Here is a 16227-nt window from a genome sequence, read left to right on the forward strand (position 1 = left end):
CTTCTCAACAGTCACTTTAATACCTTTTTTGTTGGCTAATATGGTCTTAAAATTTAACTCTTTGAGCAAATATGGAACAAACTGTGATATTATAAATCAGGTTTATATTTACCAAAGTGTAAACTTGAGTCAAATAAAATCAATATATAAATAACTGTGGTTGCAGATTTTGTGTTGTGCCAAAGATGACAAATGTCTCAAATTTGACAGCTATCACGTCACACTTTAAAGGAGCAAGTAAAGCCACTATTTGACGTTAATAGATATCAAACACTGTGTATTGATGAACTAAATAGTATATATGAAATAACTGGAGTAATTTTACTTTAACTAAATATATCAATATTTTTCGATATTTTAAGAGAGAGGTGCTTCTCTAAGAAGGGAGAGTGGCTCATTTAGAGTTGGACCCATTTGCATCCAAATTGTGCATGTAAAATGTGCATAGACTATTTATAAGTGCTGCCAAAATTGATCAGTTGCATTTTTATGCTGAGTTGCAAATATAGTAAGATACATGCAACTCAAAAAACTATCTCAGAATTCATCCCCATTAAAATACAATTAAAGCGCTTCAAGGTCAAAACTCACTCACATCAGTCCCTGCCCCATTGGGGCTTACAGTCTAAATTTTCTAACACACACACACACACACACACACACACACACACATACAGATAGACACACACACGCACACAGACAGACTAAGGTCAATTTGTTAGCAGCTAATTAACCATCCAGTATGTTTTTGGAGTGTGGGAGGAAACCGGAGTACCCGGAGGAAACCCACACAAACACGGGGAGAATATGCAAACTCCTAAATAAATAATATTTTTAATATGGGTCACTAATAGTCCCAGCAAGCCCTGGCAGAAAATAAGCTGCTTTGGTATGCTGGTGCTTTAAGAAGTGCCAGCATACTCATGGCTGCCAGAGCATACTGTTTTTTTTTAGAACTACAAGCATCAGCATGCCTTGGCATATGTGTGGCTTAGTGCAGTGGATTCCAAACTTTCTCAGTTTAAGGCACTCCTAAGCCAAAATAATTACCATGTAGTCCTCCGCCTTGCTTGATACTGACCCTGGCCGTAGCACCCCTGTGGGATCGCCATGGGACCCCTGTGTGATCGCCGCAGCACCCCTGTGAGATCGCCGCAGCACCCCTGTGAGATCGCCGTGGCACACAGTTTTGGAACCACTGGATTAGTGGTTAGCACTTCTGCCTTACAGCACTAGGGTCATGAGTTCCAATCCCAACCATGGCCTTATCTGTGTGGAGTTTGTATGTTCTCCCCGTGTGTGGGTTTCCATCGGGTGCTCCAGTTTCTTCTAACACTCCAAAAACATACTAATAGGTTAATTGGCTGCAATCAAATTGACCTTAGTCCCTCTTAGGGAATTTAGACTGTAAGTTCATATAAAGCAGGGACTCATGTGAGTGAGTTCTCTGTACAGCGCTGTGGAATTAGTGGCGCTACATAGTAACATAGTTTATGAGGTTGAAAAAAGACACCAGTCCATCAAGTTCAACCTATTTTGGATCTCCTGCGATCCTGCACTTATATTTGAAATTCATCCAGAGTAAGCAACCGCCAATCTGTTTCAATCGTGAAAATCCCCCCAGACTCAATATTGCAGTCCTAGTTTTACCCTATATCCACTACTATCCTACATTTTAATTAACGGTCATATCCCTGGATACACCTGTCCGCTAAAAATTTGTCTAGCCCTTTCTTAAACATATCTATTGAATCTACCATCACAACCTTCCCTGGCAATGAATTCCATATCTTTACTGCCCTTACTGTAAAGAACCCCTTCCTTTGCTGGTTGTGAAATTTCCTCTCCTCTAAACTTAGGGGATGACCACGTGTTGTGTGTATAGTCCTTGGGGTAAAAAGTTCCCATGAAAGTTCTCTGTATTGACCCCTAATGTATTTGTGCATAGTAATCATATCTCCCCTTAGATGCCTCTTTTCTAAAGTAAACATGCCTAAACTGGCTAACCTTTCCTCATAACTTAATGACTCCATACCCTTTATAAATTTTGTCACCCTTCTCTGAACCCTTTCTAGTTCCAAATTATCTTTTTTATAGAGTAGTGCCCAGAACTGTACTGCATATTCAAGATGAGGTCTTACCAACAATTTATACAGTGGCAAAATTACACTGTCTTCCCTTGCATCTATGCCCCTTTATATGCATGCCAATACTTTGTTTGCCCTTGCAGCTGCTGCTTGCCATTGAGCACTATTGCTAAGTCTACTGTCTACGAGCACTCCCAAATCCTTTTCCATTATAGATTCTCCTAAATTAATTCCATTTAATTTATAGATTGCGTTCTTGTTTCTGATCCCTGAATGCATAACCTTACATTTATCTGTGTTAAACCTCATATTCCATTTGGCCGCCCAATCCTCCAGTTTATTTAAGTCCCTCTGTAGAGAAGCTACATCTTGCTCTGATTTTATTATCTTACAGAGTTTAGTGTCATCTGCAAAAATAGTAACTTTACTCTTTAAACCAGTGATGGCTAACCTTTTCAGCTTGGTGTGTCAAAAATCGGAAAAAAGTGTAGCCTTCCTTGGGTCACGTGTCATTTCAAGAAAAAAAAAAATGTGTGTGTATATATATATATATATATATGTAGACAACAAGATATAAACACTGGCGCTCAATGCAGTATTGTATAAATGAAGTGATAAAGTTAAACCCACATATACACCTCTTCCATGTGAGGAGGCAGCCTTCCTTCAAAACTCTGGCTGGTAAGGCCGAAAATAGATGTGGTAGGTGCAACAGAAGGAGGGCGCAATAGTGATGTTAACAGATTATACTGAACAAGGTGGGTACAGAATAGGTTGGCATAAGGATGTGATACAAATCTCTGGGTTGGTATCCAACAATAATGTAGTTGAACCAGTTCACAAATCCAAATGCTAGACAGAATGTTCAAGCATGACAGTCACTGATGTAAAGATAGTCAATTTCTAATGCCACAGTATGAGGTGTGCTAGCTAACCATATGGAGCTTGTTGAACAGAAGTAATACTGTTTGCGATTCAACAGATAGACAGAAATAAGTGGAATTGCGTGTAATGATACAGTTCACCAGATAACAAATCAAATAGGTGGGAGCGTACCAGAAAGTAAAATAAAACCAGCTTATCTGTATCAGGGTCTCCGACAGGAAATCTCAGCTCCGTCTGGTGTGTCAGGAACAGGCAAAACAACAACTGCAGTATACAGTAGTTCTTAGCCTCAGGCAGCCGTCCCCATACAGTCACCGCTCACAGTCTCCAATTAACCGTAATAGTAGAGATAGAGGAGCCATATAGTGTAGTAATTTATGTACAAAAAATTTATTCAGAAATCATATAAATGCACACTCACATTTAACAAGATAATAGTAAGCTTATCTGTAATTAGGCAGTAGGTCAGCTTGTACCAGTATGGATCCCTGGAGAGCTTTACAGGTATTACCAACGATCTCCACACAGAAGTATCAGGGTATACCCAATAGATGTCCAGGGTAGTAGTGTGACCTACACAAGCTTATAGCTAAGTGATGGGGCCTCAACGCGTTTCGTCTTGACAGACTTCTTCAGGAGGAAAAAACAAGTGCCCACTCTCAGGGCTTGTTTAAATACCATGTATGGTGGCCATTTTGCGCATGCGCAGTGCGCGGACTCTACTGCGCATGCGCAGTGCGCAGGTGCTACTGCGCATGCGCGGGACACCCGCGACTACGCGGGTGCTACAGGATGGATGATACTCTAAAGGTATCTATAGACATGTGGGGCAGAGTCTCTGGGCCCAAGTGGATCAAGTCTAGTGTCCTATATAAGTTAAAAGGTCCAGGAAAAGGTTGATGAAACCGAGTGCGGCGGCCATCTTGGATAAGGGCATCTAACATAGATTGTCATCAAGTAGAGTCTACAGTGGCCATTTTAAGTCAGGGTGCCATAGTGATCATTACTTGCACAGTAAGATAATGCAGATTAAAATGTTGTTTAAACACAAATGATGAATAAAACATATTAACGTTAAAAGAGAATGGGATATTCAATTTATCGAAACACCAACTCAGTAGCTCAGAACTTTCACTGTTGAGCAAGGGACTCTCTTTCGCCCCTACACACAAACCCAACAAATTCCAGATGTTTATAGACATTAATAAATATACTAGGAAATTAACGCTAAAACGACATTTTGCTAGAAAGGATACAGCCATCACCTCCAATTATGAAAATATGTCCAAGTCAGGTCTAAAACCCACCTCTAAGTTTTATCCTTTAGAATCTAGGAGTAGCCATATCGATCTTTTTCAGGAATTGGTAACTAAAGATTTATGTAGAGAAAATTACAACAACCCGAAAACCTCCAATCTCACCAAACAGGAACTTTTAGCTATGGATACCCTAGCCCATAACAAAGAAATAATAATCAAACAGGCTGATAAAGGGGGAGGAGTGGTCTTACTAGATAGATCAGCATACATAGAAGAAGCGGAGAGGTTATTGAACGATGCAGCCTCCTACACCAAACTACAAACTGACCCTACCATAGACTATATATCTCAACTAAGAAATACTCTTCTAAAAGGTTTACGCAATAACGTACTAACCAAAGATGAATATCAATATTCACTAGTTCTGAACCCCATCATCCCTGTATTCTATTTTCTACCAAAAATCCACAAGACACTCACTAAACCCCCTAGTAGACCTATAGTGGCCGGTATAGATTCCCTCACATCCCATATTTCTGAATATGTTAACATTTTTCTTAATAAATACGTTGTCAAGCTTGAATCCTATCTTAAGGACACGACTAGTGTTTTAAGCCTCTTTGAGGATTTCTGTTGGAACCCAAACTATACTTGGCTCACCATTGATGTGCAATCACTATACACAGCAATTGAGCATGACAAGGGTATCAAAGCTTGTAGAGAATTTTTAGATCCGGACCCTAATCTCTCTTTAGAACATAAGGATTTTCTGTGCGAACTGATGGAATTCATCCTAACCCACAATTATTTTAAATTCTCAGATACCTTCTATCTCCAGACCTGTGGCACGGCTATGGGCACGATTTTTGCGCCCAGCTTCGCCAATTTGTTCATGGGAAGCTGGGAACGTGAATATATATATAAACCTAACCCCTTTTCACAATGCATCAAAGTTTACAAGAGATATATAGATGATATCCTGATGGTTTGGGAAGGTGACGAGGAATCCATCAATTCATTCCTTACATACATTGGTATTAATAATTATAATCTTAAATTCACAGCTAACCGGAGTACTACTAACATCGAATATCTAGATCTAGTACTGACAGGTACTAATGATAAGGTTGAAACGAAGAATTTTGTTAAAACAGTTGACACTAATAGTTACCTCCACTATAAGAGCGGCCATGTAAGAAAATGGAAATCGAACATCCCATACTCCCAATTCTATAGGATTAAAAGAAACTGCAGTAGTGACTCCCAATGTAGGGAGCAACTACATATGTATGCACAACGATTTCAGGAAAGAGGGTACCCAGACAAACTTATTTCAGAAGCACTGACGAAAATAGAAGGGGTCAACAGAACTGACCTTCTACAACATAAAATCAGAAGGAACGTATCCCTTTTATCACCAATTATAATTCCTGTGAGAATAGAATAAGGTCTACCATCTCCAAACATTGGGAGATTTTACGTATGGACCCCATTTTAGCCACCATTCTTCCCACAAGACCTGACATCATTTTCCGTAAAAATAGGAACTTGAAAGATGCTCTGGCACCTAGCATGCTATCCGACATTCATACTAACACTTCCAATACATTTCCAGCGGTGAAGGGTTTTAACAAGTGCAGCCACTGCAATATTTGCAAGTTTGCAAGCCCCGATAAGAAAGTTTTTTATAACTATGACAACAGCCAGAAGTTTAACATAAAAGAATTTATGAATTGCCAAACATCCTCTGTTATATACCTGCTAGAATGTTCTTGTGGTCTTAAATACATTGGTAAAACAAAAAGACCACTAAAACTTAGAATCCAGGAACATGTTCGAAATATTAAAAACAAAATCGAATCCCATTCTGTTTCGAGACATTTTAACAAGAAACATAACTCTGACCCTAACCATCTGACATTTAAGGGAATAGAAAATGTACGCTTAGGATGCCGAGGAGGCGATCTCCAGTCCAAACTCTCCAAAAGGGAGATGTTTTGGATCTTTCAGCTGAACACCCTCACCCCCCATGGTCTCAATGAAGGCTATGAAATTGCACCTTTCTTATAGTAATGTTTCCTATTTCACTTGATCAAGACGTCCATCAACACCAGGGGGTTAACTGGGGTTGATGGCGATCTATGCATAGAAGCACCATTATTTTATGGTGTTTGAGGTGCTTATGTTGGCACTGATTTGTCTGTATTTTTAGCTGTATTTATTTTTTAATACTGTTGCCTTATTATCTTTTAGCACATATTTATTTTTTTAAGCATATGTCCTTAGCTGCAGTTCATGTACTGTTTTATATACGCAGTGATTCTTATATGTTTAATATGTTTTATTCATCATTTGTGTTTAAACAACATTTTAATCTGCATTATCTTACTGTGCAAGTAATGATCACTATGGCACCCTGACTTAAAATGGCCACTGTAGACTCTACTTGATGACAATCTATGTTAGATGCCCTTATCCAAGATGGCCGCCGCACTCGGTTTCATCAACCTTTTCCTGGACCTTTTAACTTATATAGGACACTAGACTTGATCCACTTGGGCCCAGAGACTCTGCCCCACATGTCTATAGATACCTTTAGAGTATCATCCATCCTGTAGCACCCGCGTAGTCGCGGGTGTCCCGCGCATGCGCAGTAGCACCTGCGCACTGCGCATGCGCAGTAGAGTCCGCGCACTGCGCATGCGCAAAATGGCCACCATACATGGTATTTAAACAAGCCCTGAGAGTGGGCACTTGTTTTTTCCTCCTGAAGAAGTCTGTCAAGACGAAACGCGTTGAGGCCCCATCACTTAGCTATAAGCTTGTGTAGGTCACACTACTACCCTGGACATCTATTGGGTATACCCTGATACTTCTGTGTGGAGATCGTTGGTAATACCTGTAAAGCTCTCCAGGGATCCATACTGGTACAAGCTGACCTACTGCCTAATTACAGATAAGCTTACTATTATCTTGTTAAATGTGAGTGTGCATTTATATGATTTCTGAATAAATTTTTTGTACATAAATTACTACACTATATGGCTCCTCTATCTCTACTATTACGGTTAATTGGAGACTGTGAGCGGTGACTGTATGGGGACGGCTGCCTGAGGCTAAGAACTACTGTATACTGCAGTTGCTGTTTTGCCTGTTCCTGACACACCAGACGGAGCTGAGATTTCCTGTCGGAGACCCTGATACAGATAAGCTGGTTTTATTTTACTTTCTGGTACGCTCCCACCTATTTGATTTGTTATCTGGTGAACTGTATCATTACACGCAATTCCACTTATTTCTGTCTATCTGTTGAATCGCAAACAGTATTACTTCTGTTCAACAAGCTCCATATGGTTAGCTAGCACACCTCATACTGTGGCATTAGAAATTGACTATCTTTACATCAGTGACTGTCATGCTTGAACATTCTGTCTAGCATTTGGATTTGTGAACTGGTTCAACTACATTATTGTTGGATACCAACCCAGAGATTTGTATCACATCCTTATGCCAACCTATTCTGTACCCACCTTGTTCAGTATAATCTGTTAACATCACTATTGCGCCCTCCTTCTGTTGCACCTACCACATATATATATATATATATATATATATAAAGTAAGATATATATGGTGAAGGGCGGCGCCTTCAGGTGTATACAATGTATATAAACATATAAGCACAGATGTACACAAAATAGTCCAGAGGAGTTAAAACAGGACGGTGTCTGTATAAATGCACCGCAAGTGACTCATAAATACTGAAGTGCAGGATATAGTTGATCTGTATATTGATCGTGCAGAATAATAATAGGTGGTGTGCGTACCAGATATATAAAATCAAACCGCTTATCTGTATAGTAGCTCCTTAGAAATCCCGGAGTATGATCTGCAACCAAATCTCCTTAACGATGGATATAATGTATGTTCTAAAACAACCGCGACACCAAACTTATCCGCTCATCATAAAAAGGAAATATATAAGAAGCCATATGGTGTAGTATTTTATATAAACATTTTATTCAGGTATAGCATTTAAAGTGCAAACTCACAATATATATGCTTTAAATAGGCTTATCTGTAAATAACTGGTCTGCAGTCTCATCCCCTTAGATAGTAGAAATCTCTCAGCAGGCTCCACACAGAAGCTCGGTGCAGGATATTCTAACGGTATGTGTCTCAGGGTGTAGCAGTATAGCCAGTAATCTTCCAGATATGGTATAGGGGCTCAACGCATTTCGTTCAGTCAATGAACTCTCCAGTCAGCAGGTAGATGATCTCCAGGGTGAGATTTAATATCCTCTCACTCCTGTCCTTGTCCATCGTCAGGGAATCAGTGATTTACAAAGAATGGGTTTCACCTTCAGATAACTTCTAGTAAAATATTCTCTGGTTCCTCACAGCTCAGTGGTTTCCACCTTGTACAGGGCCCGGATGTTATATATATATATATATATATATTTGTCATTGGGCTACAGGGTGAAACCAGATACTGGCCATTGTATTGTATTGTATTATAGGATTAAAAAAGTAGAGGAATCCTCTACTTTTTTAATCCTATAATACAATATTTATATATAATTACACAGCTCTGCATACCCTGCAGGCTCGCCAGAAATAGAGTCCTTTGTCTATTAATAAAAACACTACATAAGCCAATTTACACCCTTAGAAACTTTTTGCAGACGTAAATCCCTTCCCACTGGTTTAATCTCTACCTTTTACAGCATCATGGTGGCATTTCGTCAACCTGCCAAAGATCGCTATGAGCTGAAGTGGGAAGAAGACCTTGGCGGTGAACTGGAGATAGAGGAATGGGCTAAGATCAGGTCAGGAGTCGCCAAGAGCTCTATCTGTGTCCGTACCAAGGAGAACTCGTATAAACTCTTATATAGATGGTATTTGGTCCCAACCCGCCTGAAAGCCATATATCCTGACTCCTCTAGTCAATGTTGGAGACTATGTGGGCAAGAAGGCTCATTCCAACACATTTGGTGGTCCTGTCCGAGACTTGTGGAATTCTCGCGGAAAATTCACAATTTAATTAACAGAGTCACCTCAGTAAAACTCCCTCCCTGCCCCTCATACTCACTATTACATAGGCCTATACCGGACGTTAACAAATATACAATGGCGCTTATAGGCCATATACTCAATGCAGCTAAATGCGCAATAGCAGCAAATTGGAAACATCTAGAATCCCCATCGCTGCCTGAAATTATCAACAGAATATGGCAGACATATAGCTGTGAACACATTACAAGCATTCTCAATGACCGTCCCAATAAATTTTGCGCGATTTGGGATCCTTGGCTCACCTCCTATGGTACAGAGCAACCAAGGCCTGTTTATAATGGAGACTAATGCATATAGCGTCTGAAGACGTTCAACATATGGTATATACTGGTAATACATCTGGATGCCAAGTTGGGTGCTCCTCTTCCTTCCCCCTCTAACCATACTAACATCTTTTCCTTTCCTTCCCCCCTTTCCTCCCCCCTCCCCCCTCCCCCCGTCCCCCGCTTTCTCTCTTTTCTTTCACTCTCTATGCTTTTACTGTTATTGACAAAAGCTTACATTGTTCTTCTCATTTGTAAGGTGTTTGTTGTTTGATCAATGTAACTTAAATCTTTACACTATTTTGAAAACTGAAAAATCCTTCTAATAAAATATGTTTAAAAAAAAAAAAACACTACATAAAATTGATTGTGGCAGGATCTGAAGCTATTTTACAATTTAATATTTGATATATTAAGTGCAAGTCCTACCGTGCCCCAAGGAAGCCAGCCATTGATGCCGGGAGATATGCAATGTACAACTCCCCATTTCGACGATGGGGAGTTGCACAGCAGCCGCGGCGCTGCTGTATAGAAAAAATATTTGGTATGTTTAAAGCAAGTAGTTTGACTGACTCGACTGGCGTATCAGTCAAACTGCCTCAGTGTGTCACGAGTGACACGCGTGTTATAGGTTAGCCACCACGGTTCTAAACCATCACCAAGTTCATTAATGAATATATTAAAAAAGAGTGGCCCCAGCACGGAACCTTGAGGTACTCCACTTAAGACTTTTGACCAATTAGAAAATGTTCCATTTATCACAACTCTTTGTTCCCTATTCTCTAACCAGTTTTCAATTCAAGTACAAATGTTGATTCCTAGACCCAGTTCCCTAATTTTTTAAACCAACCTCTTGTGTAGCACTGTAACAAAGGCCTTTGCAAAATCTAAGTAGACCACTTCTACTGCGCTGCCCTGGTCTAAGTTTCCACTAAATTCCTTGTAGAAACTAATTATATTAGTTTGACATGACCTATCCCTCACAAATCCATGTTGATTCCTACTAATAATTTTATGGCGTACCAAGTAATGCTGAATACTATCCCTTAAAATACCTTCCAGTAGTTTCCTCACTATTGATGTCAGGCTTACAGGTCTATAATTCCCTGGTTGTGATCTCATCCCCTTTTTAAACAAAGAAACACCACATCTGCTATTCGCCAATCCCTTGGTACTGAGCCTGATGAGATTGAATCTATGAAAATTAAGAATAGCGGTCTAGCTATTTCCGAGTTTAACTCCATAAGGACCCTTGGGTGTATGCCATCTGGACCTGGAGCTTTATTTATCTTAATTTTCTTCAGTCGCCTTTGGACTTGTTCCACCGACAACCAAGTATTAATTAATGGCAATGTTTCATTTCCATTTTTATGTATTACTTCTACCATTTGTTCCTCTCTGGTAAATACTGAAGAAAAGAAAGTGTTTAATACCTCTGCTTTTTCCTTAGTATCATTTATCAATTCACCCATCTCACTTCTTAGGGGTCCTATATTATCTTTTTTAATCCATTTGCCATTTATATATTTAAAAAACTTTTTGGGGTTTGTCTTACTTTCTTTTGCAACGTGCCTTTCATTTTCTAATTTAGCCAATCTAATTTCCTTTTTGCATGTTTTATTACATTCCTTGTACCTACGGAAGGACTCTTCTGACCCTTCAGACTTAAACAATTTAAATGCACGCTTCTTCCTTTGCATTTCTTCCCTTACCTTTTTATTTAGCCACATTGTTTAAGACTTAATTATTTTACATTTATTTCCCATAGGAATGAACTTATACGTGTATGTTTCCAACAACATTTTAAAGACAGCCTACTTTTCTTCCGTATTTTTTCCTTCAAAGGCTTTGTCCCAGTCTATGCTCTTTATAGACTCCTTTAGCATATTAAAATTTGCCTTTCTAAAGTTTAAAGTCCTAGTTGATCCCTTATACCGTTGCTTCTGGAAACTAATTTCAAATGAGACCATATTATGATCACTGTTTCCCAAGTGCTCCCTTACTTGAATATTTGATATTACGTCTACATTGTTTGTTATTACTAGGTCCAGTATAGTCCGGTTCCTAGTTGGTTCCTCTACTAATTGGGACATGTAATGGTCTTTTAGCGTGCTCAGAAACCTATTTCCCCTAGCTGTACCGCAGGTCTCAGTACTTCAATCAATGTCCGGATAATTAAAATCCCCCATAAATAAAATTTGACCTAGTTGTGTAGCCTTTTCAATTTGCTGTAGAAGTCGGGCTTCCTCAATCGTACTAATATCTGGCGGTTTATAGCATATCCCTATCAGCAACTTCTCTGAACTTTTTCCTTCGCTGGATATTTCCATCCACAATGCCTCTATATTATCATCAATATTCTCATATATAACTTCCTGAATACTTGGTTTTAATTCTGGCTTAATATAAAGACATACTCCTCCTCCCCTTTTATTTACCCTATCCCTCCTAAAGAGAGAATAGCCTTCTAAGTTGACTGCCTAGTCATGTGTATCATCCCACCAGGTCTCCGTAATACCTATAATATCATACTGCTCATTCATTGCTAATAGCTCTAACTCCCCCATTTTACCTGTCAGGCTTCTTGCATTTGCAAGCATACACTTAAGTCTATTGCCTCCCTTAGGTATTTCTTTTTGCTTTAAAAAGGGCCTCTCCTTATCAGCTATGCTTCCCTTTCCCCCCTCTTCACCCCCTTGCCTCTTGTTAAATTCCTCCTTACTACTCTCAATGTCTATCCCATAAATACTTGCTTGCCCCTTCCCCCGGAGCCTAGTTTACAATCTTCTCCAACCTTCTAACCATCCTCTCCCCTAGCACTGCAGCCCCCTCCTCATTCAGGTACAATCCATCACGACAATAAAGATGGCAACTGACCGATAAATCAGCCCAGTGCTCTAACAATCCAAAACCCTCCTTCCTACACCAATCTTTTAGCCACGCATTAACCTCCCTAATCTCCCGCTGCCTCCCTGGACTGCCTCCCTTGGGCAGCACAGTGGCCTAGTGGTTAGCACTTGTGCTTCGCAGCACTGGGGTCATGAGTTCGATTCCCGACCATGGCCTTATCTGTGTGGAGTTTGTATGTTCTCCCTGTGTTTGCGTGGGTTTCCTCCTGGTGCTCCGGTTTCCTCCCACACTCCAAAAACATACTGGTAGGTTAATTGGCTGCTATCAAAAATTGACCCTAGTCTCTACCTCTCTGTCTATGTATATGTCTAATTGTGTGAGTGTGTATTTATATTAGGGAATTTAGATTGTAAGCTCCAATGGGGCAGGGACTGATGTGAATGAGTTCTCTGTACAGCGCTGCGGAATTAGTGGCGCTATATAAATAAATGATGATGATGATGATGATGATGGACTAGCGTGTGGCACAGGTAGTATTTCTGAAAATACTACCTTGGATGTCCTTGCCTTAAGTTTGCAACCTTTGTCCCTGAAATCATTCTTTAGGACACCCCTTTTTCCTCTAACTCGGTCATTGGTGCCAACATGCACCAAAACCGCTGGGTCATTCCCAGCCCCTCCCAACAATTTGTCCACCCGATCCGCAATATGCCGAGCCCGAGCACCCGGGAGACAACACACTGTTCGGCATGCACGGTCCCGGTAACAGATTGCCCTATCTACCTTCCTAATAATTGAATCCCCTACCACCACAATCTGCCTGGGTACCTGAGTAACATTGGTCCCCTCTTTGCTGGAGAGACCATTCCCCTGGTTGCTAGAGGAAGCAGTCTCATCAAACTCCACCAATTCTGAACTGCCTTCCACAGTATCTTCATCCAATCTGGCAAATCTGCTGGGATTGCTTAGCTCAGAGCTGGCCTGCCTCTTCCTCCCTCTGCTACCCCTAGTAACTGTTACCCAGCTGCCTACCTGTGCATCCTCCTCTGTCTCTGCTCCACCCTGCTCAGCTAACGCATCAACGGTGAGCTGTAAACTCTGCTCCAGGTTGGCAATGTCCCTCAATGTTGCAATGGTCTGCTTTAGATCAGTTACATAAATAGCTGCTGCTGCTGAGTTGATGATGATACATTTCCCATTGGGACCTGTAATGGTACATAAAGAAAAATTTAAATAAAAAAACACCTATACCACTGTAAAAGCCCTTTAAGCTAAATAAACCGTTCCCCAATCTCTCATTCTCCACTTTATTATACTACTAAATTATTTTTCTCTATTTTCTTTCTTCTTTGGCAATCCCAAGGATAAAAAACTAAAAACTCTCCTTGAGGGGCTGCAACGCAAATGACAGGCTTGGGGCCTGTCTGCAAGTAACCAATCAAGAGCAGCTTAACTTTGATAGGTTAGAGCATATAGACATCATTTGGGTTCTCAATGAACAATGAAGTTCAATCCCTCAGGAACTTAGCCCCGTTCTTAATAGTTTGGGGAGATCAACTCCACTCTATCAATGTTCATATATTTTCAACCTATTGTATGACAAACCCAGCCAGTCATAGCCTGTGACTGCTTGTGGTGGACATCACGCTGTTCCCCGCACATTAGCGCTAGCCAGTCAGTGTCACACTGTTTTTTTTAAGAAATATGTTGCTCTTTTATTTTATTCTTTTTAGCACTCAAAGATCTGAGCTGATGGTCATCATCAGCATGGATTTTTACTCAAGGGGTCAAGGACCCGCAAGAGAATCAACTCCTCACAGGCTTCATCTGCAGATCCATCAACCTCTAATTGTTTTGCATTTATGTGAACATGCCTTTAGTGTAATTGTTCTACACTTGCCCAGCACTTCCCACCTCCATTCCACCTCTGTAGCTATAAGGAGACACAAGTCAAGCATATGCGAAAAGATAGGCACGGTAATACTTTACTTTTAAAAGGGTTTAAGTGGAATGGCAGGTTAACACTAATCAATTTATTTTAACTTCATGATGTATATTTGAAGATTTCAATTTTGGTGCTTTTTTGTGCACACATAAACGCTAGATTTAAATCTAACTGAAGTTTACTAAGGTGCACAATGCCAAAACTTCAAACATCACCGTATTTTATAACATGACATAGACTAAAGAGGAGAATTTTTTTAAAGGTGTTCCACAGAGCATTGACCTCATTCCGCAATTGGGTGCAGAATTTCACATATTTCTCTGGCAGAATTGTGACATAGAATGTCTTACCTCAAACACACCACAGAGTGAAATTAATTGACATCATAGTCATTTCAGTTCTATTTATAAACTATAAAATACAGACAGAGAATACAGAATTTATAAATACAATGCAGAATGTCACTGCACACAACAGTGATGCAAAAGCAAAACTTGAAGATTGTATTGTCTTTTACCTATAAGTTTGTAAGCTCATTTGAGGAGGGCCATTTTTACCTTCTGTTTTATGCTATTATATGTTATTTACAGGGGCTGGCATGGCTGAGGGACAGGGGGGCATCTGGTCACATAGTGGGCTACCATGTGCTAGGTCACTGGGCTACCTGCATTTTTTTTTCCTTTAAAATTTACCTTACAGGTTGCTGAGCCGAGTCTCTCCCTTCCTTTTTGCCAGCCAGTCCCAGGGTATTTTTTTAAATTAAGATCCCCTGAATGTACAGCAGTATATAATATGTTAACACTTTATAAGTAAAGAATATTATTATTATTATTATTATTATTATTATTATTATTATTATTATTAATAATAATAATAATATTAATTCCTGTGTCTAAGAAATTATTTAGACACAAGTTAACCCGTGCATGATACTCATGCATTCTAGTCAAATCAAGCTACTTAAGATGTTAAAAAGGTTCTTGTCAAGCATTTGGGCCATAGCCCAGGCCTCAACCACCAACCACTCCCCACTGTCACCCCCGGCAACCACCAACCACTCCCAACTGTCACTTCTCCTTCAAGAAATATATATATATTTTTTTTAAATCTTTATAAACACTTTTAACAATTAACAAATTAAATTAACAAATTAAAAACATTTTAGTATACCAAATTTCAGCCCTTTCTGAATTTTTTTTTCCACACACACTAAGAATTTAGTAGGTCAGTGTATAACTCCGCCCAGCAGGTGGCGCTGCAGCTTGGTTTTATTTTTTCCACACACACACACACACACACACACAGACAATCAGACTAACACACGCCACTAGACATTTATATATTAGATATTGCCTAATACTTAGCCATTTGATGAAACAGTTAGTTTGGTAAAGTAAACCGGACAGAAAATGACTTTCTATCCTAGATTTGTTTTGGCAGTAGAATTTGCAGAATATGCAATTGTGTAACCATTTCTTTGATGCAGTCATTCAATATTTTTGTGATAATATATAAATACTAAAAAATCATTTTGTTGTTATTGAAGTTTATTATGTGAAATCATTGAATTTTATTGATATAAACCATATGCATCTCTGACTTTATTAAATCGTCTTTCTCCATGAATGCAAATCATGTGTGTGCAGCTATCTCAAGTAACAGGTTTAAAGTGCAGGGAACTTGAAAAGATTCTATATATATATGCACATATTCTTCTGCGCTAATACAGCTGTTTATGTTAGTATATGTAAGGGTTGGGAACAGCACCATTTCAGTCCTGACTAAGGCAGCACATAGGTTAGACATCATGTATGTAATCATGCTATTAAGGATACTTTACAAGTGTACAAGAAAACAACATTT

The sequence above is a fragment of the Mixophyes fleayi genome, chromosome 5 (assembly GCF_038048845.1).
Source record: "Mixophyes fleayi isolate aMixFle1 chromosome 5, aMixFle1.hap1, whole genome shotgun sequence".
Taxonomy (NCBI): Eukaryota; Metazoa; Chordata; class Amphibia; order Anura; family Limnodynastidae; genus Mixophyes; species Mixophyes fleayi.